General features: G+C 41.2%; 2 protein-coding genes across 2 annotated transcripts in view; one reads left to right on the forward strand and one right to left on the reverse strand.

Annotated features, from left to right (window-relative positions):
• Window positions 1-20,916, reverse strand: part of LOC126198865 (E3 ubiquitin-protein ligase SHPRH) — a 259,483-nt gene extending 238,567 nt beyond the window's left edge. Inside the window, exon 1 of the mRNA XM_049935462.1 lies at window positions 20,901-20,916. The gene's annotated coding sequence lies outside the window, so the exon portion shown is untranslated. The remainder of the gene's footprint in view (window positions 1-20,900) is intronic.
• The window catches only part of LOC126199437 (1-phosphatidylinositol 3-phosphate 5-kinase-like), a 134,946-nt gene that overhangs the window by 13,016 nt on the left and 97,261 nt on the right, over window positions 1-24,669 (forward strand). The window lies entirely within an intron of this gene.

Raw genomic sequence — 24,669 nt, forward strand, 5'->3', positions numbered from 1 at the left:
CAGAAAACAAGCGGGACTGCAATTCTGAGAGCAGCTGCAATTCCTCCTTGTTGGATCTAATGCTGTGGACATTCCACTGGAGGAGAGTCATAACAGGGAAAGGGGAGGAAGGAATAAATAAAGGGTTGTCATCCCGGTAGCTGCCAAGTGCCAGCCTTCGAAGACTCACTGCCATAGAGCGCAAAGGTTGGAGGATCCTGTTCCATGAGATTTATAGAGATGACACAGATGTTTGTTCACTGGAGGGATGTAAGAAGTCTTCACAGGAGTCTTCCGTTTGTGAAACAGGTGATTTCACCACCGGGGACGAAGATTTGGTGACCTGTTGTGCAGCTGGAGAAGAAGGAGATGGGGATCCTACCATGAAACTGGCCAGTTCTACAATTGCAGTGCTGAATTTGAAGTCGCAAGTCTGCATGGCCATGTCCTTTGTGGAGCGAGGCATAGCAAGAGTTGTACTGTAAGTGCCTGATGGTAAAATGCAGGGGTTTCGACTAACCAACAACTTGTGAGTGACAGGATAAGGTACTTTTTCCTTCAACTGGATCTCCTGGATGGCCCGCTCACCGAGATCCATGGGACATTCTCAGGATGGGACTGCACGGTCACTATTGCAATTGATACAGCGGGGAGGAGGGGGTGGACAATTGCTGTAGTGAGCACCCCTACCACAAGTGACACATTTGACCATGTTTTATGGGACATGTGGGTGTGGTTGTAACATTGACACTGGGAGCAACACATCAGGTTTGGAATGTACGGTCAGATCGTGATAACTTCATAGCCTTCTTTGATCTCGGATGTGCGCACTACTCAATCAAACGTAAGAAAAAGAATGTGCATAGGCACTAAGTTACATCAAACGTTTTCATTACTGCAGTGTCTGCCCTCGGTAGCTGAGTGGTCAGCGCGACAGACTGTCAATCGTAAGGGCCCGGGTTCAATTCCCGGCTGGGTCGGAGATTTTCTCTGCTCAGGGATTGGGTGTTGTGTTGTCCTAATCATCATAATTTCATCCCCATCAACGCGCAGGTCACCGCAGTGGCGTCAAATCTTAAGACTTGCACCAGGCGAGCGGTCTACCCGACGGGAGGCCCTCGTCACACGACATTTCATTTCATTTCATTACTGCAGTGATGGCCTGATCAGAAAGGTAAGTTTGGATTTCTCCCTCAGTCAGATCACCAAGCAGCTGACTGTAAATAACACTACGCAAAGAATTCAACATTCAATGGCCTTGACATGAACAGGGTAACTGTGGGGGAGTGATGCTGTAAGCAGTTGTGCTGGAAAATCACCATTAGTTTCCAGAAGCAAAGTAACATTACATAAATGAGAGCAGGATTTCACAGGGCCTGCGACTGCATGAACACCTTTCTGAATAAAAACTGATTAACCGTAGCAAAGGACTGAGCTCCTTCAGTACGTGAGACCACAAGAAACCGAGGTGCAGCTGCAAGATTCTTAGAATTTTTAGCCTCATTTTGTTTATATAGACTGAGATGGTGATTGACTCATTACAAAAAATCACCCATCATCTCTGATGATATGCTCCTTCCAACTGGGGAGGGACCAATTGGCAATTTGGGAAGGTAACAGCTCAGGCAATCATCACTCCGTGGACTGGGCCTGTAACAGGGGGTATGTGTGAACACTACCTGTTGACCTGGAGCTGGGAATTACGTGTTACCCAGTCACCTGTTACACATCAAACGCTTGGACTGGCCTTCAGGGGAGCACAGGGAGGGAGAAGAAGAAGCATAGAGGTACCTGAAACGCCGGAGCAAGGGGAGGGTAGGAGATGGGGGGGGGGGGGGAGGAAAGAGAAAGAAAAGAAAAAAAGAAAGAAAGAAAGCTGAGGAGGTGCCGTTCTGATGTCTGGTTATTAAAACCTCAGAACACATTCTCAAAAATATTCCAGACATGATCCCCAAAGGATGGGAAAAAGAACAGCAGAAGGATACACATGTAGCACAGAGAAGGAAGAAGTGCTACAAAGGCTGGTGAACCAAGCACGAACTCACCAAGTCCCGGAGGAGGGGGGCAGGGGGGGGGGGGCATGGAAAGGGGGTGAGGCAGGGAAAAGGGGTGAAGCATTCTGCAGCAAATACACTGCCTCTGTTTTGCAGTGAGCATAATTCACTGCACTGCATATGTGTTTAGGCAAAATCTGTTTGTCTGTTGACCTTAGAGCCATCAGTATACACCACTACCAAACTCAAAAATGCATAAAGGACAACCAGTAACAGGTGGCGAAAAACAGCAGGATCAACAGAGTCATTCGGTCCAGACAAGGTACACACTAAGGGGACGTATGTGACTGCTGCCTAATAAGAGGTGACCATGAAAGGTTAGGTGGAGTAGAGACTCTTTATGCAAACTGCGACCTTGATTCCAGTCCTCAACCTCTCTAATGGGAAGTGGGCCTGTCAGCCTAAAAAAAAAAGGATACGGTAGTTTGGATACTCATGGGAGCAACGATTGTGTATCGTATATGTGAGCAGCAGTTGTTGGCATCTCATCTGTAGGAGAGTGGGATGGGGGACGGGACCCCCAGCGAATAGGCTGTTCACAAGGCTGGTCCAAAGAGGTGCCTGTTTTAAGTCAGACCCCACAGTGGTGTATTGTGTCCAGCATCTGAAATGCTAAAGGCAATGCCAAGCCACAGACCAGACTCTCATAGTCAAGATAGGACATGATCTGAGCTTTGTAGAGCACTTTGCACTCCTAGCTGGTGTTACCGAGGGAATAAAGATTATTAAGGTGTGACCAGCATGCTCACTTAAGTTTGTGAACAGGGGGAAGCTACGTCAACTGGGCATCAAGGACCAGTTGCAAAAAGTAAAAAGACTTTGCCACATTGAGCAATTGGTTGTCGAGGTAAAGTTCTGGATGGGGATGGATGGTACAACAGTGACAGACGTGTATGATACTTGCCTGGGTGGCTGAAAACTGTATGCCATTGGTGAGAGCCCAGGCCTGCACCTTTCATATGGCATCCTGCAGTCGGCATCCAGAAACATCCACAGCTGAGGAACAATAGTAATGCAAAAATTGACAGCATACACAAACGACGACACTGCAGTCCCTACAGCTGCAGCTAGACCAAGGATGGCCACTAGAAAAAGGAGCTCACACAATACAGAGCCCTTGTGAGACTCTGTTCTCTTGTGTATGTGGGGTACTGTGGCAAACTACAACTTGAACCGGAATGTATGGTGTGAAAAGAAGTACCAGACAAAAATCACAAGCAGGCTCTGGAGACCCCACTTATTTAGGGTAACAAGAATGTGACGCTATATGGTATCACAAGCCTTTTTCAAGTCAAAGAAAACAGTGATAAGGAATTGATGCCAGGCAAAAGCTAACAGGATAGCAGAATCCAGGCAGACCAAATTGTCAGTAGTAGACCTCTCTTGGTGAAAACCACCCTGGGATGGAGCCAAAAGACCCTGAGACTAAAGGTACCAACACTGCTGCTGATCACCATACATTCGAGCACCATGCAGAGGACATCAGTGAGACTAATTGGGTGATAGCTGTTCCTCTCAAGGGAACATTTATCCAATTTCAGTACCGGGACAATCACGCTTTCTCATCACTGACATAGGAACTTTCACTGACATAGGAACTTATCCTTGCTCCGGACACAGTTTAAAAAGGCAAGGGCGTGATGCTTGCAATCTTAGAAGGGCTGGGACACTAAGGAAGTCCCAATTACTGAACCGACAATCATACAGTTCCAGCTAATGTGTACTGAAAGGTAAGTGAATGAACTCTAACTGCTGTTTGAGGGTATGAAAGGCAAGCTGATAATTCTCGGACACAGAGGGTCAAGCATAATGCAAAGCAAAATGTTCAGTGACAGTGCCTGGGTCAGAGAAGATGACGCTATTCTGAGAGATACTAGGTACACCTGTGGGGGGAGTGGTGTCCATTGAAGAGTTGAATCTCAGCCCAAACCTTCGATGGAGTGGTACACAGTCAAATGATGGCAATACAACGTTCCCAGTTTCTGTCATTTTACTCCCTGAAGTGGCAGACACGGGCATGGAGCCATTTAATGGTGTTTCATCAAAGAATATCACTTATAGTGTTGGAGAGTCTGTCTGTGATCTCTAATGGTAACAGCAGTGTCAGTGGTTCACCAAGTTACTGTCTTCCAACAGGGAGGTCCAAGGAATAGCAGATCACTAAGTCAGCTGCCAATAGAACAACTGCAATTTTGCTCTGGAAAGCTAAGGGTGACAGCAGAGGCAAAGGCATCCCAATCAGATTTGTTAAGAGCCCATGTGGGTGGACACCCAGGTGGGTGACAATGAGGGAAGGTCAAGACAATCAGAAAATTATCACTGTCACAAAGGTCATCGTGGACTCTCCAATGGAAGGAAGGGAGAAGACCTGGGCTGTAGACGGAAGGATGAATGGCGGAATAACACCCACATGCTACCATGTATTGTGTGGGAACACCATTATTCCAGAGGCAAAGATGGAGCTCCATCAGCAAGTTTTCACCAGTTTTATCATGGCCAGTAGTCATAGTTCCACCCCACAAAGGTTTGGGGGCATTCAAGTAACCTGGTATTTGGAAAGAGGGGGAGCTGGGAAAACAGTGCAGACAATGCATTCTGGGACACTTCATCCCTGTGTGGGGGTCAGGTGGCTATCAGAACTCAAGTACTGGATGAACCTCTCCCCCCCTCCCCAACAGAGTGGCTACTGTGCTAGGAACTGGGCATAGTATCTCTGCAAGAAGGGAAGGGTGAAAAATAAGATAGGAACAAAAGGTGGGATGTACACCATACTGGATGATCTTCCCTACACTAACCGCACTTCTGTGAAATTTGGAAATGAGATAGCAGGTCAAATCCAAAAACGGACAACACAAAGTTAACAATAAAAAGTTGTATAAGGCTGGAAATGAAGAAATTGAGCCTCCAAAATCATAAACCAAATCCATGCACAACTGGCATCAAGAAGACCATCAAGTGGAAAGGGAAAAAAGAATGACTTGTAGCACAGACAGAGAAGTAGCATAGCCAGAACCAGGGCCCTGTGATATGTGATGGCCAAGCATGTACTCATAGGTGTGTGTGTGTGTGTGTGTGTGTGTGTGTGTGTGTGAGTGTTTTTGAGCTCATGGCCACTCAACGCCGAGGTTATCGATGCAAAAGAAACAAATGTGGATAAACTGACTTAAACCGTTGCCACACAGTGGGGAGGAAAGCAACAAAATGACTCATTCACTCACTCCCACTTCATTTGCACTCTATCTCACAGACCTTAATACAATGGAGAAGGGTGTAAGGTGTAAGACATGGGATTAAGACAGAAGTAAAACCACAGAAGAGCTAAAAGAAAGACACAAGGAAATGTGACTGACCACTTACAAAAAACATAGGTGTGCCAGTCACCCTGTTAACATATTAAGAACATCACTCTAAAATTTTTGGAAAAAAGTTGGACAGATCACAAAACCTTAAAACTATTATCACATCTGTTTCAAAGCCACTTAAAAGAGGGTGCACATCTGCCGGTAAAACTGCTACTGCCCTCTGGTCCAAAAATAAAACACACACTAGACAAAGTGTGGCACATATAGGCCTGTAAGCCATGAGCACCACACATTGGAGGGTTGTCGTGCCAGAGCAAGAAGCCGTGTGTCTTGAGGATTGTGGCCTATGTGAAGACAAGTGAGGAAGATCTCATCACATCTTCGTGGCTGGAAAGATGTATGCCACAGCCGCATAGTGGGCGTTACTGGATGCAGCTTATTATCAGTCCAGCCATTTGTCTTCCCACTGACGTCTGAGTCTGTATCTCAACAACTAGGCAATAGCATGCAGGGGGATGGCACAATTAAATAACTGAGAATCATGACACAGATCCTTGGCTGCTACATCTGCCCTTTTGTTTCCCACAATACGCATATGCCAAGGTACCCAGCAGAAAAACACCTCCTTTTCCACCCATTGTAGTTGGAGGAGGGTGTCCTGGATATTCAGGACTATTTTATCTGCTGTGTACAAGTGTTGCTTTAGCACTTGAACGACATCTCAGCTCCTCTAGTGCACGCAAGATCACATATAATTCTGTGTCAAAGACAGTTTCAACACATTTGTAAAGACACCTGTAGAATAGTGATATTTAGTTAAAATGTCATAAAATAATGAATTATAAACATATGCAGTAGTGAAATCCCTCCTGTACTGCATCAAATCTAAAACTACTCTGGGCCTCTGCAGTCACCATGGTGACAGGAAGTTAAAACCCTGGATTTGGGGTTGTACGTGTTTCACACCAAGTGACTCCTGCATATGCTGCACACAGATCCCAAATCACATTGCTGCCCATGGACAATTAGATAAAAGGTGTTCCACAGGTGGACAAGCAATAGTATGGTATGTAGGTGAAGTCGGTGCTGTGAGGAATTTACATGCCTCACGCACCATGAGGAGCTGCCGCCAGATGGTGAATGGTGGTTCCCCATCCTCAACACACAAACTGATGGGGCTGGTCCTGTACACATCTGTGTCCAGCCTAATCCTCTCATGGCGGATTGCGTCAATAATCTTCGGTAGAAAGGCCTCGCTGGCCTGTGTACTGTGCACCCATGGTCTAGATACAAATGCATGAAAGCCCCAAAAAATTGGAACAGCTGTGTTCTTGAAGATATGTGGCTAAGCCACTTTAATATATTCAATGCTTTCTTGGTTCTGGCTTTCAGGTCTCTCAGGTATGGTAATCATGACAGTTCAGAGTAAAAAATTAAGGCCCGGAAACCTCAATGAGTCTGAAATGTAGAACGGTATCCCTCAAATGCAAATCAGGTAAATTAAAAATATGACAAGAATGATTAAAAAGAACATTTACACACTTATCTGCAGAAAACTGAAAACTTGTCTTTGCAGCCCACTCCTCCAACCTCCGCACAGTGGACAAGGAAAAAAAATTCCCGGATTTCCCGGTTGAAAATACACTTTCTCCCGGATGAAAATACACTTTTTCCGTGTTAAATGGCAGTATACTTTTCCTCGGCACTGTAAAACTTATCAATCATTGGAATGTTTATGGTTTTCTAAACAGACGTAGAATTTACCGGCACTTTAGAAAACGAAACCCAGGGGAAAAAAACAAGTTTTGGAAAGATCTTTGATGTGCAGCAACATGTACGCTGCATTTCTTCGTTTTACGGAGGTATACATTCGAATTCCACCAAACACTGCATGTTACTTTCCGAAGCAATGAAATCGAGATTATGACGCGCTTTTGTAAGCCAGTCATAGCTCATGCCACGTGATCTCGACAGCTGATGACAGTACAAGACGCGAAGTGTAGTCAACCAATAGCAAGATCACTCTTAAGTAGCGCGAACACACAAAAAGAAAAGTTAATGGTTTAAATTAGTACACACAGTTTTGATAGAAGAAAAACAAAGCTTTCACAAATAATATTGGTCTCTAAGATTAATAAGCTACAAGAGAAGCTAAGCTTCCACATATAATGCTGATCATTTTGCGCGTGTTACACTTTAAGATACATGACACAAATGTGCCAGTAAAATTTTTAATAACGAAGTAAATGTCTGATCTTCTGGGCTCTAAATTATTCTAGATGGTCGTCCTAAAGGAGTTGATTTTTATACAAGAGTCAAACGCTCTGTGGTTTAAGAAATTCATCGTACATTCTCGCACATAGTTCATCTTGCGTAAAAGGAAATTTACTTCGAAAGTAACACTTTTCAAACCATCATTCGCAATATTTTCCCGTGACCTGTTAGAAACTGGTTCGTTTCAGCAGTTGCCAGAGAGCGCCAGATAACAGGCGTCACCGCGCCAGCGCAGCTACGATGACGCAGGGAGCCCGTATGTTCGTACGTGCGATCTTGCATTATGTCATAAAAGAAACAAGACATAAAAGGATACTTCAGGAGCATCGTAATTTCGTGAACCATACTAAAATGCGTTATTTGACTTAAAGTGCACAACCGTATGTCCAGATTCGGATGTAAATTTTCTAGAGTACCAGTACTGTATTATCTCATGTTTGGTTCTTTATTATGGCATAATGTCATACGAGCTAGAAGATGGAAAACGTGCACTTGAAATGCAGCGAATAGTTGAATCTAGCCAACAGCGTGAGATTAAACACTTCGTTTAAAATAAACTGACTTCCTGAGCGCAAAATATTAAAAAAAGCCCAATCTCTTTAGCAAACCGACAAAAATAACTTCATTGTTCTGCAAGGTGATTAATGCTCGATTGTCAGAAAGGTGGAAATAAAACCTGGAACTAACAACATATTTTAGCCTTCCGTAATTATGCGAACGTATTTTAATTAATTTGTTAGCTCCCGGCCACAGAAATCCGTTTTGTTTTCATTTAATGTGAGAGCAATAAACGAAGAGGAAACAGCAAAATCACTAAACGTAAACACAGGTCACGTGGAGACTACCCACCTCCCCACTACAATTCAGACTGTTCTGTGCATCAGCCCTGGATCTACGATATTTCCGAACCGGAACAATTTAGATAGTGGCGCTCAGCCACACATCTGTAGCCAGAAGCGGGAGAAGGTACTACCCATAGGCGACTCAACTGCGCATGCGCAAGAGCCCGCCCGCAACTGCTCAAATGAATCAAATGTAAACAGCTGTCATGCCACACTCATCGGATGCAATTTGTTATTAGGAAGCACTGCATATTCTTCCTAAAGCCTTTGACACACTTTGGTTGGCAGACGCTTGTATGAGCACTGTGTTTTGTTGTATATGGTGCAATTCCTTTGCCGCTTAAGTTTTATTTTCGTTTTTCTTCCTCTTGTTAATGTTTTGTTGCTGCAATATTATCCTGCAGACGTGGAATACAGTAATATCCTTTGTTGGAGTATTGGTTCTTACCAGTTAAAATAACAAAAATTTAACTGGTAACTAAAACAAGGAAACGTTCCCGGGATTCCAAAAAATTCCCGGGTTTTTCCCGGTTTTCTCCCGGACGAAAAAATTCCCGGGTTTTTCCCGGATGTCCCGGGTCGTATACACCCTGAAGTTGCAACAGATGAGACACTATGGCAACAGTGGAGGACGAACAAAGAGCAGCAAAATCATCCACAAATAAGGAGCATTGTATGCGACTCCTTACAGTAGAAACGAAATTGTTAATGGCTATGGGACAGCAAGTGACATTTAACACACTGCTCTGAGAGACAATATTCTCCTGCTCAAAACGATCTGACAGCATGTCACCAACTTGGGACGTAAAAAACTGTCGAAACAGAAAAGACCATACGAAGAAGGAAATAAGGGGAGGTGGCCACGAAAGCCCCACTTATGGAGTTGCACGAGAATACTGTGTCTATAAGTAGTATCGTATGCCTTACTGACATCAAAGAATATGCTGAGACAGTGATGTTTACATAGGAAATGCTGCTCAATAGCCGCCTCTAGCAGGGACAGGTTGTCGACAATGGACCGAAATCTATGGAATCCACACTGAGAGCAGCTAAGGAGTTGTCTGGTCTTCTAATAAGCAGACCAGACAATGGTTAACCATTTGGACCAGGGTCTTTCCCACACAGCTCGTTAAGGTGATACTCCGGTAACTACTAGAACATATACAGCCCTTTCATGGTTTGAGGAGAGGTATCCAAAATTGCCTCTCTTCATGAGCTGGAGAAGTGGTATGTCTGCCATATTAAATTAAAACATTCAAGTACGATTTCCTTTGATGCTGTAGGCAAATATCGAAGCATCCAATAGTGGATTTGTTCGTGACTGGGTGCAGTACCACAAGTCTCGGACAGAGCCAATTCTAGCTCTCACATGAAGAAAGTGTAGTTGTAAGACTCAGAACTGTTGGATCTGAAGTCCAACTTGCCCCTCTCTACAGTTGAACTGTACTGGTGAAACACTGGATTCTGGCTGTAACTGGCAAATTTTTTTCAAAATGCTCTGCCATCGTCTGAGCGTTGTCTCTGTGCATTGTTTGGAGATACCCCTGATTCAGTAGTGGTGCTATTGGTAAGCAACTGTGTTTACCAGAAATCCACCTGATGTCTTCCCATACTTTTGTAGAACAAGTGGAACGGTAAATGGAGTCCAGAAACACTTGTCATGAGCTTTTCTTGCTCTCCTTAATTATGCATTGAGCCCTGTCTCTTGCAACCCAAAAATGTTGCGTGGTACTTAAACTGTCAAAGAGCCACATGTCCATCCCAGATTGCTGAGGAGCACTCACCATCCACCAAGGTACAGGTTGCCTCTTAAGATGACCCTAGAACTTTGATATGGGTAAGTCTGTGGCATGATGATCCACCCATTCCTGGACACAGTCGCAGTGTTCAGACACAGCCCACTGGCTGAAGAGCATCCAGTTATCCTAGTTGACCAATTGTATTGGTGATCTCTCTTCACGTAATGCTCCATCCAGCAGGTGAATGCGAAGTGGGAAGCGGTCAGTGGAATGAAAGTCATCAGTGACTTCCCAATGAACATAGTCAATGAGGTAGATAATAGAAAGAGAAGTTGATGCTGAAAATGACCTTGTAGCAGCACAGAAATGAGTGGGAGGAGCTATGTTGAGGATGTGCAGCTCGTGAGACGTCAGGAGGCTCCTCAAAACCAGACCTTGAGGGCAAGTAGAGGTCAAGCCCAAAAGACATGATGGGCATTGAAATCCCCAGTAGAGGTAATTGTCGGGGGAGCTGGTCCATACACATGAATTTCAACGGCAACTGCTTGCAGGTCAGTAGCCAGGGGAAGAGCAGAGGAGTGGTGTGCTTTATTGACAAACGCAGCGGCCCCTTTCTTAGTCGTTTCCTCAGTCAGGTCATCCTTGTAACAGAGTATAGAGCCCCATAGTGCAGGGGTGTCATACACTTTAAAATGTGTTTCCTGCAAACACAAGCACAGGGGCATTCCTGTGCTAGGTGTTTCAGTTCCTCCACACCTCTCAGGAACCCACTAATGTTCCACTGTAGGATGGGGGACATCTACTACGGGGGTAGCACTTTCCTCCTGACTTTCTGCTGTAGAGGTGAGCCCGCAATGAGTGGAGGCTCAGTTTTGGGGTGAGATGATTGCCCCAATCCAACATCAAGGGCTACAGCCTATGAAGAAGATTCAAGCGAGACATCAGAGAGGGTGATGTCAACCTTGTCAAACTATGTACTTCCCATTTCCGTCAGTGGACGATCTTCGCCTCGACTTCGATTTTTTTGTCTGAAGAAGCTTTGGAGCCACAACCGCAGAAGTGGTAGTGGCAGTGCTGGATGACGAACAAGACTGGATCTTTGGAGAGGCAGGGAATTCTACAACGTCGCAACCACAGCCTTTTCAGAAGTTCTGTGGGGAGGGTCAGGCTTAAAAATAACTGCAGCAGTGCAAGTGCACTGACAAACACAGGTACTAGTGCTGACACTAGCAACCTCCATTTGTGTAGCAGCATCGGTTTTCAGGACTGGTTGTTTGAGAACAGAAGCAAAGGAGGCAGTGAACGTGGGCAAGTGCATGGCCTTGTATATCCTTTTGGCTTCACTGTATGGTATGTGTTTTGTCATTTTTATCTCCTGGATCTTCCGTTCTTCAAGGAATATACAGCAGTCCCTACTCCAGACAAGGTGATCAATGGAGCAGTTAACACACTTTGGAGGAGAGGAACAACCAATTCTATTATGGGAGGCTTTCCACATTTGCAACAAGTGGCTTCTTCCTTACAAGATTAGTGTGCCAAAAGTGCTGGCATTTAAAACAACGCATTTTGTTTGGGAGATAAGACCTTATGGTTGGGCAAAGGAAACCTGCCTTGACATGCTCTGGAAGTTCGGTGATGTTAAATGTAAGTATAAAAGAGTCTGATTTTGCAAGATCACCATCCATTCTTTTCATAATGCTTTGCATGTCAACAATGCTTTACTGGAACCACTCAGCTTTCAGTTCTTCTCGGGGAATGCCATCACATAGCTGCAAGTCACAACACCTTTGCTGTAGTTCAAGATGTTGTGAAATTTACTTTCTACTGCATACTCCCGAAGGGACTGAGGTTCCCGGGTGTTCTTCACTTGCTGGGAAATAGAAGTTCCTACCAACAGCATCCTGTTTCAAAAGTGCTTGGCAGATTTTAAAGTTCCAGTGATGTCCTCTAAACCTTTTTGCACACAGAATGGTGAAACATTCTCAAATATTCCGTCTTTCTGTTTAACTATACGAAACAGGTTCTGGCCATCAGCATGTGTTCTGTTACCTGTGACTGAAAGACTGTGTAATCCCCAAGTCTAGAGGACTGGCTAAACAAGCCCTCTTATTTGACTGAATATTAGTACCTACTAGTGGCCCACCCTTTCCACTGGAGGAGAAGATGATAATTTCGAGGATTCCATCCCAGTCCCATGAGCAGCTACGAAGTACAAGTTCACACAGACAGAGCCCCACATGCCTAGGTAAGCCTTATACAGCTGAGGTGTTGCATGATCCCTAGAGGTTATCTAATGACTGATCCCCTCAACATCCATGCATCTCATTGACGTACTGTACACATTAAGGTTTTTTCTTAAACAGAGGTTTTACCATCTTTGCAATCCAGGTGGGCCAGCCAAGATCCCTGTGCAACACAATGTTCCAAAGCTGCACCACATGGTGGTTGCTAAGCATGTCCAGAACTTATGGTGACAGAGAAGTGGTGGCGCTTGCCACTCCTCAGCTCAGAAACCCGGGATTTCCAAGCTCATTATTTTTACCCAGCAAATTATTAATGCCGAGTCCCTGAGGGGCACAAAAGACGTGAACCTCTGAGGAAATGATTTTTATATGACAAAGATGATAGTGCTCTGCCTGCAAAAAGCAGGGATCCAGATTCCTATCCTCATCCACCACACATTTTTAAATTTCCACTGATGCACAAGGAAAGGTGAATGGAGGGTTGCTCTCAAAAAACTATGAAGTTCAACAAACCCCTGAAAAGTTTCTGATTGTGGAGATACTTATACAACTCCAGTGGAAGATTCTACGAGAAAGGTGATGCATCACAGAAAGGCTCCTTATTTCATTTTGAAGACTGCATCCACAAAGAATGAAACAACATATTACTTGCTTCTAAATAAATCTTAATCAGAGCAAAAAAAAATTGTTCAGTGCACACCATTCACATATTGCAGCAGGAGGGCAGTGAAGTGATGGTGGTATGCAATGTGTCATGTAAAGGATACTACACAATGGCTGATGGAATACAAATATTGACATACATGTAGCCCCTGCAGGACAATATGCAAGAAAGGCTTTACAAAGTGTTATGTTACGTAACTTTCCTATCATCAATTCAACAGGGTAGCAAAATGGTGGGACAGCACTTTTACAAACAACATTTAGCGCACTGGATTGATCAATAGAAGCTGTGTCACATATATTCCTGAGCAGGAGGTGGCACTGATTGTTACGAGAAGACCCACCAAAATCCTCTATTTACATCATCCTGGGCCTGTCAAGCTCAACACAGCAGATCCTTACATATGCTCAGCCAAACTGCTGCATCATTTGTAGGTAACTGTCTGAGTATGAGTATTTGAATGCAGACCAGAGCAGTCAATGGCAATAATGACTGCACTGTGTGCTGCTGAATGTCTGCATTTGTTGCTGAAGATGCTTAGCTGTCTAGACGTAATGATCAACAATATCTGCAACGATCAGACAAGTAATAGCAGCAGCACAGTCTGAGGTCCAGCATTCTTCAATACTGCTGCCACCATTGTTATCCAACTGTGTGTGTTACATCTGTTACTAATCTCCTGATGACCTCCAGTCTCTTCCACCCCATTTTAGTAACAGTATGAGACCTGTCTCTTAAGGTGAATCTACCCCATAGGGCTCTTTTTGAGCTATCTGACACTGAGATGCAGCTCAGGGGCATTTTGAGGGCACTATCACCATGCTTCATTGATGTTCCAGGCATATTGTCACCACAAGTGCACCTACAGAAGCAGAAGCAGAAATATTGGCTGGCCTACACTTAACCAAAGAGTGACTGCTCAGAGCAGGTAATTCAGAGCTGGCAGCTTCCAACTATATGTGCCAACAGCAGAAGGGAGAGAACTCATGTTTTCATCAGAGGAAGGAGACAAAACCAACACTCCACCTGAGCCCACCACAGCTAGTTGTAGCCAGACATCACACCAGGTACCCCCGTAAGTCAAGTTTTCTGCAGAGACCCATTGCAGTTTTCACATACAACCACACTTCCTTAAAGCCTCAGTGATAAAGCCACCAACTTTTTGAATTTGTCAAGGGGGAGAGGGATATGGCAATTCTTTGACACACTGCTACCCCATAAGGTTATTTCAGACTACCGAGTACATTATTTTGAGCAGGCACTCTTGGTACCAGATGGGACTTTATGCCATGGAGTAGCCTGCACCTTGGGAGGTAGTCATAACTAAGGCATTCATTCAGATTGTTGCTTGTTTTAATGTCACTCAGCAGTGTTACCAACTGAATATTATTGACGAAAATTGCATGCAATCGTAGAATCTCTGTATAGGCTCACCTTCTGAAAATGTGTTCTTATTTATAATAACAATGTAATAAAGTTTTGTGAGCATAACGAGGGGAAAAAATCCACTTACTAGGTCACTGCATATACATTCACCAATAACAACCTAGAACCAACTGAACCTGCTACTCTAGTCAACCCTCAGTCTTACACAAACCAGGTATACTGCCTTAGGGAAACACAGTGACTCTGTAGCAAATGTTTTGTATTTCAGCCTCATTTCACACAAGTGGCATTACCAGGTTTGATTTATAACAGAATCACCATCAGATGATCTGTTAAAAAGAAAGAAAAGGGAATAATAAAACACTAGGAAATAAAATTACAGACAAAATAAACTTCCATAAACAACGGTATGTACTTGAACACTTATGCAAGTTACTGTGTAATGTATTCGAGTATTGTGTACAGAAGTCATTTGATTTGTAATTTAGTTTCTTATTATTTTGCTATTCCCCTTGACTTCTGTAAAGCAATAATTTGGTACCACCCCAACACCTATTAACCAAAGTACGATTACACGGCATATAAAACAAAATTTGTGACGAAGCTGACGGTTTCTTCGTAGACATTATCTCTGAGGGAATCTGTTGTTGACATGAGAAGAAGTAACTTCCGGTGTTTCTCAGGGAAGTGTTCTGAGACTGTTGCTGTTTCTGTCACATATTACAATATTAATAGTTACCTCAGAATTTTCACAGATAAAGCAGTTGTCTATGATGAGGCACTGTCTTAAAAAAACCGGCAAAATATTCAATCAGATCTTGATAAGATCTGAAAGTTGTGCAAAGACAGGTAACTTGCTATCAATGTATGCCAACATAAAACGGTCCACTTCATAAAACGAAAAAACATAGTATCTTATGACTACAACATCAATGATTCACAATTAATTTCAGCTAACTCATACAAATACTTGGGTATTACAATTCAAACAATGCAAAATCCAGGATGGAATGTAACAGAATAATGAAAAGGACAGTTGCTACAACCATATAGCAGAGATGCTGAGTCACAGAACGGCACAACAAAATGACTGTCATACAATTAGCTTTCGGCCAACAAGGCCCTTGTCAAAATTAGACAACATACACATACACACACACTCGTGCAAATGAAGTTCATACACATGACCACAGTCTCTGGCAGCTGGAGCCACAGTTCACTGGGATATGAAAAACTTTTGGTAAGACAGGTATCAGACGTTGGTTCACTGGCAGGATACCGGGAAAATGTGCCTAATCTACAAAGGAGACCACCTACAAATCACTTCTGAATCTCACTTACAAATATTGCTCAAGTGTGTTGGACGCGTACCGTATAGACACAACAGGGAATACTGGATGTATACACACAGGAGAGAGTGTCACGGAAATGTTGAAAGACCTGAATGGGCGACTCTTTAAGATAGGTTCCACTTATCCTATGAAAGCTTGCTTACAAATTTTCTAGGACCAACGTTAAGTGAAAAAATTACGAATATTTACCACACTTAATATTATAATGTAATGGGGCACCTTAAATAAATAAACAATAATATAGATATTCCTCATAGCCCTACATATAACTCATGAAGGAACTGTGAACACAAAATTATAGCACACACACAGACGCTTTAATGCAGTCACTCTTCCTACAGTGCAGACATGACTGGACCAGGAAAAAACCATGAGAAGTGACTCCGTGCACTTCAGAGTGATTAGCTGTGTGTGTGTGTGTGTGTGTGTGTGTGTGTGTGTGTGTGTGTGTGTGTGTGTGCGCGCACGTGTACGCACATGCTGATCTGTGACTGAAATGTATAAAAAGAAACTTGGTCTCCCTCTACAATTCTTCCCTCACACATTCTCTATTACCAGATTAACCATTTGATGACCCCTGAACACCAGTCTTTAGTTACTAGGTACCAATCCAATTTTCGGCATTCTACCATAATGTTACAAAGGGTCTATTCTCTCCTTACCTGCACAGTTTATTGTTCACCTTTCATTCCAGAAAAAAACTTTCGGAAAAGACTCCCTAACAAATTGTTTTGGATGTCAACAAATTTGTCTTTTTCAAAAAAGTGTTTGTCACTGTTGCCAGTCTGATATTATATCCTCTTCACGTTTGTCTTCACTGTCATTCTGCGGCTGCAGATTGACCTCAGTACATCTAGATGCACTGGTCCCAGATACCTCATAGCCTCTGGTAATCACAGATACAGAGATGGCACCATCAACTGAAGCGTCTATGTCAACTGACACTGAGATTCCCCCACACCAGCACTGGTGTGAGCCGAGCAATTACTGACCTGATGTAACAAATTGAAGGGAACAGGATGTAATATGTTGCATCAATATCACTAGCTATGAGACTGTCCAATGTCATACACCCCAGGCAGTGTCTCACGTGACTGTGCCTCCCAGGAGAATTGCCACATGTGCTAATCCCCCCGTCTCCGGGATGGCTCACGACATTGCATGGAGTGACTGCAACAGACAAGTACCTAATCGTGTGCAGTGGAAATGCTTTTCTTAGCAAACATTCTTCAGAAGCTCTGGTTATGGACCTGTACCATGTTTGGCATTTGATCTTACCATACTTTGCATTCTGTTGTCGATTACCTTCTATGGAGTGGTTTTGTGATGCACTTATTGCAATAATTGTGCTATATGTTGTTCAGTGGTAATATAAAACAGAGTTCATATATGGCGGGAGGTATAGAGTGCTTAAGGTAATGACAATAGTAGTCCTACTTGGAATGGGCACTGCTTCTAAAGAAGACATTCGCTTTCTGAAGGGTTCTGAGTGCATAAGTGTGCAATATCATACTTACCCTCTAACAACCCTGAAACGAGATTTGTAATAACAGTTTCTGAGTGTAGGTTGTTGGTTGTCCAAAAACCATTTCTTGTTTAGGAACACATACTTTATGGTAGATAGGCAACAGTCATCTGAGCGCAGCAAGACAATGACAGTGTGCAACACATTTCAAATGGAATTACATATGACACACAGTTGATGATTGATGAAGCCATCACAGTTCCAACTGCATCAAAGAAATGGAGCAGAGTGGCCTGGTTCAAGTGGCATGTTTAACAGCATGACTGGGGCGATGTGTTGGGAAAGTCTGAAGTCTAGTGTCTTTATTTCAGACGTAAATTCTGCTACAGTATTGCAAAATGTACTGAAAGATGTAATTACTCATACTTTTTCGTAGTGTCATAACATAATATTGATAAGAGTGTTTTATATTCTTTAATCTTTTTTTTAAGTACAGGACATATTAGTGAATGAGAAAAGCACTGCCTTTGTTTACATACATCCAATGTTTTTCAGCATTAAACTGGTCTTCCACAGTCATCACAAGAAAGATCATGCATAGGTGCACTGAGAGGAATTGGTTAGGGCAGCATACAGTTTAATGTCACATCAGTAAATATATTTCTTTTGAAAGTCAATAAAAAGGCCCCAGTATCTACTCCATTTTCTTTATCACCCTTCAGGGTGTGGACAATTAACTCAACATCCATCATTCTAAATTAGCATGTAATTCTACAACAGTTTGTTACACAGGACCTTAGCAAAGGATAAGACTCTGTGTCATATTTAATCTTTCATGGAAAATAACGGATGCAGTTATATGTCATAGCAAAGAATGTGATGAAGTGGCATTCATTATCTCACACAAAAGGGGTCCATTTCTCATTTTCTCTACTACTTCTACTTTCCTGAATTTATCAACAAAGAATAGGGGGGTCTGTTATTGTGAATAATTCACAAGCAGTTTCAGAACACAACAAATACTGGATGAACTGCTTTTGCATCTCTCCCTGCTGCACTCTCTGGGCACAGGGTGGCCAGGGAACGAAATGTTATGGGGTTTTACTTTTCTGGATTAAAGCGTCACCATCAAGACACATGTGATCATTTTCAATGTGGATCTTATTCACTGAAAAATCCAATATGGGATATAACCTGACAGATGTCCTAAAGGCAAGCAGTTTATTTCCTATTCAATGGGTATCTCCACTGCCCCAGTAACCACTCAATTTGGTAAATAGTGATGTATCCAAAAAGACATATTTCACTCTCACTGGCAAATGTAGCTTCAATAAACCTACAGTGCTCTTTCACCTGAGTATGAAGATACGTGTTAATAGACATTTTACTGTTTGGAGGCAAATCACAGTGATGCCATAGTTGAATAGCTGGCTTCAGCAACTGCAGCTTACTGTCCCCTCCAAGCAGCCACCAGTTACATGGAGCTCTGATACAATAGTGAGAGGACAGACCACAGGGAAATAACGCAAAAGTCACCTGGGTCAAAGTAAGTCTTCTGAAATCCAAACTGTGATCTGCTGCGTATATTATTATTGCTCAGGTGAGATACTATTCTGACATCCAGTATTGGTGGATAAATTGATCCTGTTATGTCTGCTTATGACTGGTTACATCATAACTGTAAAGATGTCCTTACTATAGTAGGTAAATGTTCTCATGAAAGCCAACATAGGCATGGATGGTATAGAAGAAGCAAGCTCTACCCATACCATAATTGCTACAGAAAGAACAGGAGGACCAGTCCCCCCTCAGGCAAAGCTGCTTCACTACAGTAAGCAGTTTCAGGAGGATCAAGATTGTAGTAATTATGCAGAGGCTAGCCCAGGATAAACTGGCATGGAGAGCTACATCAAACCACAGAAGACCAAAACAATAAAGGAGTATGTCCACGTAACCAAAATAAATGTTGTGGTTTAAGAAGAATGTGTAACAATTGAACCTGCTTATAGCTTCACCATCTCTGGATAAGGTAAAATTCCACTTTCGGGGATTAGTTCTGTCCTGTTATAACGAATAAGGCACTTGTGAGTTCGGGTTATACTTATTGAGTGCTTGTCCATATAAGTCTAAGGACTACATTTCAATCAAAGCTTCATGTGGTCAATGTTTGGCAGGACTAAACATGTGGGGGTGGGACATAAGTTGTGCCTGGGTAGCGCAACCACTAAGAACACAGCCCATGAAAGGCAACGTTCTCAGTTCAAGTTCTGGTTGAGGACATGGTTTTAATTTCACAGTTTTCAAAAATGAGCATACTCCACTGCAGCATGAAACATTCATTCGGGAAAAAGCCTAATCATTAAAACAGCCTAAGAACTCCGATAATCTTGGAACAATGTACACTTGTCGGCAAAGATGCATGTCTCTGTACCCAAGTGCTGAACTGATGCACAGCACTTGTTAATACATCTTTAATATTCCGATTTTTATTTATTTTACTAATTTCAATTAGTACTTAGAAGTTTTCTTTGAAGACTTGAGACGACTGCTACTGCTGAAAAAGTTCTTAAAAACGAGTTGTTTATTGTACAGTAGTTTGTGCCTTTAACTGTAGGTACAGATTTACAGTTGGTTTACCTGCATCTTCTATGATTATTTCGTGTGGTAATATTCATTTACAGAAATAAGAAGTCAACCCATGGTCCAAATAACATATTAAGTAAAAGGTTTTTCAATAACTCAATAAGTGGAAGTGATGTACTGTAACACTGTGAGCAACTGTTCACAGCACTGCACAGTATAGCCATGACTAGCAAACAAACAATCGTTGAATTACGGGAAATTGTTTTTTCAACAAATGAATGAAATACTTTGATCGTTTCGGTTCTAAATGCGTGGAAATCTTATGCAAATTACCAGGCAAGCAGCAGACCAACAAACTAACTACAGAGCTTAGTGCTGTGGGTGGAATCACGATTGACAGTTCACACCAAGAATAATTTTTTATCAGCAGATTCTCATGGACTGTTAAACTGTCAACAGAAATTAATCACACTTAACTATTCACAGTGATCTCTAAGGATCGAGGCCTTGATCAACTTTTCTGTTTTGTATTATACTCTGAGTATATAACTGGCTGGATGTTGGCAGGACATAGTTTAAAAGTCTTAGAACAATTGCTACTGTTACACCTGTGACTCGCTGAATTCTGTGGAATGATAGGTACTGAACTGCACCTCCTTGCACTGACAGAATACTCACGATGTAAGAAACAGCTTCAAACTTTTACCCAGTAAAATTGCAAAGTTATTAAACAACTACAATGTTTGATAACCACATTTATTTGGCTTAACTAAACATTAAATCCACAATATTGCTGCGGCTGTCTGCCGACTACTTACGAAAACTTATAACGTGACGCCAATCCACATTACACACACTTGTCACTTCACTAAAAACAAAACAGACGTCGCACTTTTTGACGACGGCGATTTTCTGGGAAATTTTCTCCTATTACAGTGAGGAATAATCGTGTACACAAAAATACTGAATTTACAAATAACGTAAACAAAATACTCAAACTTTCTTGTGCACACCTACACAAATTCTGCCGGTGGTATTGTTATCTTGGATATAAGAAAATGACAGATCCGTATCGATATCGTAAGTGCAATAGTAATCGCTTGGCACTGACGACAAAACGAGGCTGGTAGAAATTTCCTCTCATTTATTAGCAATGATTCGAATTCCTTTTATTTTTTGATTCTGTGAAACACAAGAACTTGAAACGTATCAGCAGTACAATTATAGACACACAACAAACACTATAAACGAATAAATGTCGATTCGCATTTGACGGAACAGAATAAAACATGAAAACCCACAATGCATTTCATCTGGCGGCATTCACACAGGTCGTCAACGCAAAGGAACAAGATGGGACAGGACATCGAGATCAAGGTGAGAGATTTGAAGTTGTAGGGTGAAAGGTGTCGTCATCTACTAAAATCGGAAGTTAACCGGTATTCGCCAAGCTCACTTATAGTATACTGGCGGTCATTGTGCTTTTGCATCTTCTTTCTTTATTTTATTATGTTGCTTTTTTCGTAAGAGCTGCAGTATAGATCGTCCAAATTAATTCTTTTTCAAGATGGCAACTATGTGACATTTTTTGTTCTGTCGTTGAAATGTGGTTGCCAAGTGTTGCAGTTCCTTGACCTTATGTAGAAGCCATAAATTTTATCAAAATTTACTTAATTAATTTCATCTTCCATGTATCATTTTGCATGATAAACAGCAATGACGTGGAACGAATCATTTTACATTCACAACGTAATTAATTTGTAAATATGACTACATGCTGAGCATTTATAATATTTTTAAAAATATTTTGTTATTACTATTATTATTATTATTTGCGTGAAGGCCCTCTAGGTTCAAGCAAAGCATTCTGCCTCATTTGAGGGTTAAAAGAAATATATTATTATATTTATTGTATTTATTTTTCAATATCCAGATGTAGGTAAGTAATTCCTACCCACCACTTTTTGCACATTGCAATAACAGAAATTCTTCTATAGAATAGAAGCAGCTTGTCTAGGAGAAACTTTTTCAGTTTGCTTTGAAATTTTACTTTACTGTCTGTTACACATTTTGTATCGCTGGGTAAGTGTGAGAAATTTTAGTTGCAGCTTGGTGCACCTCTCTCTGTGCTTAAGACAACCTTAATGGGGAGTAATAAGTGTCAGTTATCCTTCTGCTATTGTAGTTATGTACATCATTGTTTCCTTAGAACTGCAGTGAATTATTGACAGCAAAGAATTATTGACAAGAAACGTCAAGAGGGAATAAATATGCTGTGAAGCAGTAGTCAGAATGCCCAACTCCGTAAAGAGATATCTACAAAATGATTGTGGGTGAGCACCAGATATTATTCTTACAGCACTTTTTGAGCAATGAAGATTTTCTTTCTTAAAGGTTAATTACCCAGAACAATATACCATTCTGTGACGTTATTGAATGAAAATATGCAAAATATAACATTTTAATGATACGTCTCTTCTCGAGATTCTAGTTGAAATTGTGGTTGAAGAAAATTGTTTTAGGAGTTACAAAATGTGCTTTTTCTAGTTTAAATTCTCATCGGTATCGACAAATAAGAATTATGAATTTTCCACCCTATTTATTATTTCCTCACCATGTGTTACATTAATCATTTATGTGATACCCGTAGATGAACAGAACTGAATAGATTGTATCCTTCTAATACTGAGGGTGAGACCATTATCAGAAAACCAGTCAATGATGCTTCTAAGAACATTGTTTACCATTTGTTCTGTTTCTTTATGTATACTTGGATTGATTACAATACTAATTCCATTTGAAAAAAGAACTAATTCATCTTGTTGTGTATTAGAGTGAAGATCGTTTACATGTGTGAGGAACAATAGTGGACCTATGATTGAGCCTTGGGGAACCCCATAGTCATTTCTTCGCAGTCAGAATAACATCACCAGACTAAATTGTATGAATTAGTAGGTACAGCTTTCGACATTCTTTTTCTTAGATATTAATTTATCCATTGGTTGGCTATACCATTATTCCCATAAACCTTCAATGTATCTAGGAGAATACTGTTATTCTCACAGTCAAACGCCTTAGAAAGTTCACAGAAAATACCATCTAGCAGTATTTTGTTGTTTAATGCTTGCAAAATTTGGTAAGTGGACATGTAAGTGGCAGTCTCAGTAGAGCAACTCTTCTGAAATCCAAACTGTCATTTGATGAGGATATTATTCTTGCTCAGCTGAGATGCTATTCTAGAATACAAGAACTTCTCAAAAATATTGGAAAATTATTTCAGCAGTGAAACAGGTCCATAGCTATTGATATTTCTCCTATTACCCTTCTTAAATATGGGGTTGACGCTGGTATATTTCAGTCTCTCTGGAAAAATGTCTTGAATTAATGATGCATTACAGATTTCAGGCAAGACTAGGCTTACTATAAGGAACAGACGTTTAGTATTACATTGTAAACATCATCACACCCATATGGTCTTTTATTTTTGATATAATGTAAATTTTCCTCATTTTAGAATAAGTTTGTGATATGACTGAATTTTATGAGAGTTGATTTTTCAGTATACTGCTGTGATTCATTTTCTTGAACTGCTTATCCCCATACTTTCTACTACATTTAAGAAATGATTATTAAATGCATTTTATACCTGTGACTTGTCATTTCTGGCCCCTCCATTCTGTTTGGTGGTGATATTCTTCTGTACTGTGGCTGATTTTTGACATAATGTGCATGTTCCTGGATTTTTAATAACTCTTTTAGTAATTTTTGTAGCATGCAACTACTGAAAAATTTTTACTAGTTTTTGCAAATGGATACAATTGCAGATAATTATCTGGAGTATGCCAAAGACAAACCTACCTTATTTGATCTGTAGTTTTCGCTGTGCAATGTTTTCAATTGAAGAAGAATGAAAAGCTACATTATTAATTTGGAAAACTTTCTAATTACCAACTGATAATGATTTATTGTTAAATTACATTATGTACAAAAGGTTGTACTGTATTGTAGGAGATTTCAGTTAATACAAATTATATAGACAAGAAGAACAAACAATATTGTAAACAATGTAAACATCAGTACTGCTGACAATATACATACAAGAGCTACAATATTACATACATTGGCACATAAATTAAATAATTTATAAAATAGTACACCTCTCATGAATCTTTTGATGTGATGAGATCTGACTGAAAAAAATCAGTTGCTTACTGATAATTTCCTGCAGCTCGACAAATTAATTCCAGAGGTGTGATTGTTTGGAGTAAGATTAGAAGAAAACGACACTATTTGCCATCTGTTGTTGACACTGACACCGGATTATGGAAATCTAGTCACAGTGCTAGAAACATTGTCACCAGATAATTAACTCTAGATTTCGTGAAGAATCGACTTTAGGATGAAGAGACAAAGAGGAAACAAACTGACAAGAAAAACCACATTAAGTCATCAACTGTTTTTTTTTGTCACAATAAGGACAGAAATTGAAATCTGGTAATAATGTCAAATCAGATAACAGAGACACTAATCAATTTATTTTTCGATGTTGTAATTGTAGATTGAATGGTCACAAAACATCGGATTGTCGAAAACAAAGGAAAAACGAAGTACAGAAACCAAAACAAAAATCTGTAGGGGCAGCCTCTGATGATTAAGATGGAAAGGAAAATAATTACCGTTTTCCTGCAAGAAGGTATGAAAATTCGGCAACATTAATTCAAATTATATGGTATTTGAATTATGGAGCTACTGTGCATTTAATAAATGGTAGTATATAGTTTAAAAT

Source organism: Schistocerca nitens, chromosome 8, assembly GCF_023898315.1.
Source record: "Schistocerca nitens isolate TAMUIC-IGC-003100 chromosome 8, iqSchNite1.1, whole genome shotgun sequence".
Lineage (NCBI taxonomy): Eukaryota > Metazoa > Arthropoda > Insecta > Orthoptera > Acrididae > Schistocerca > Schistocerca nitens.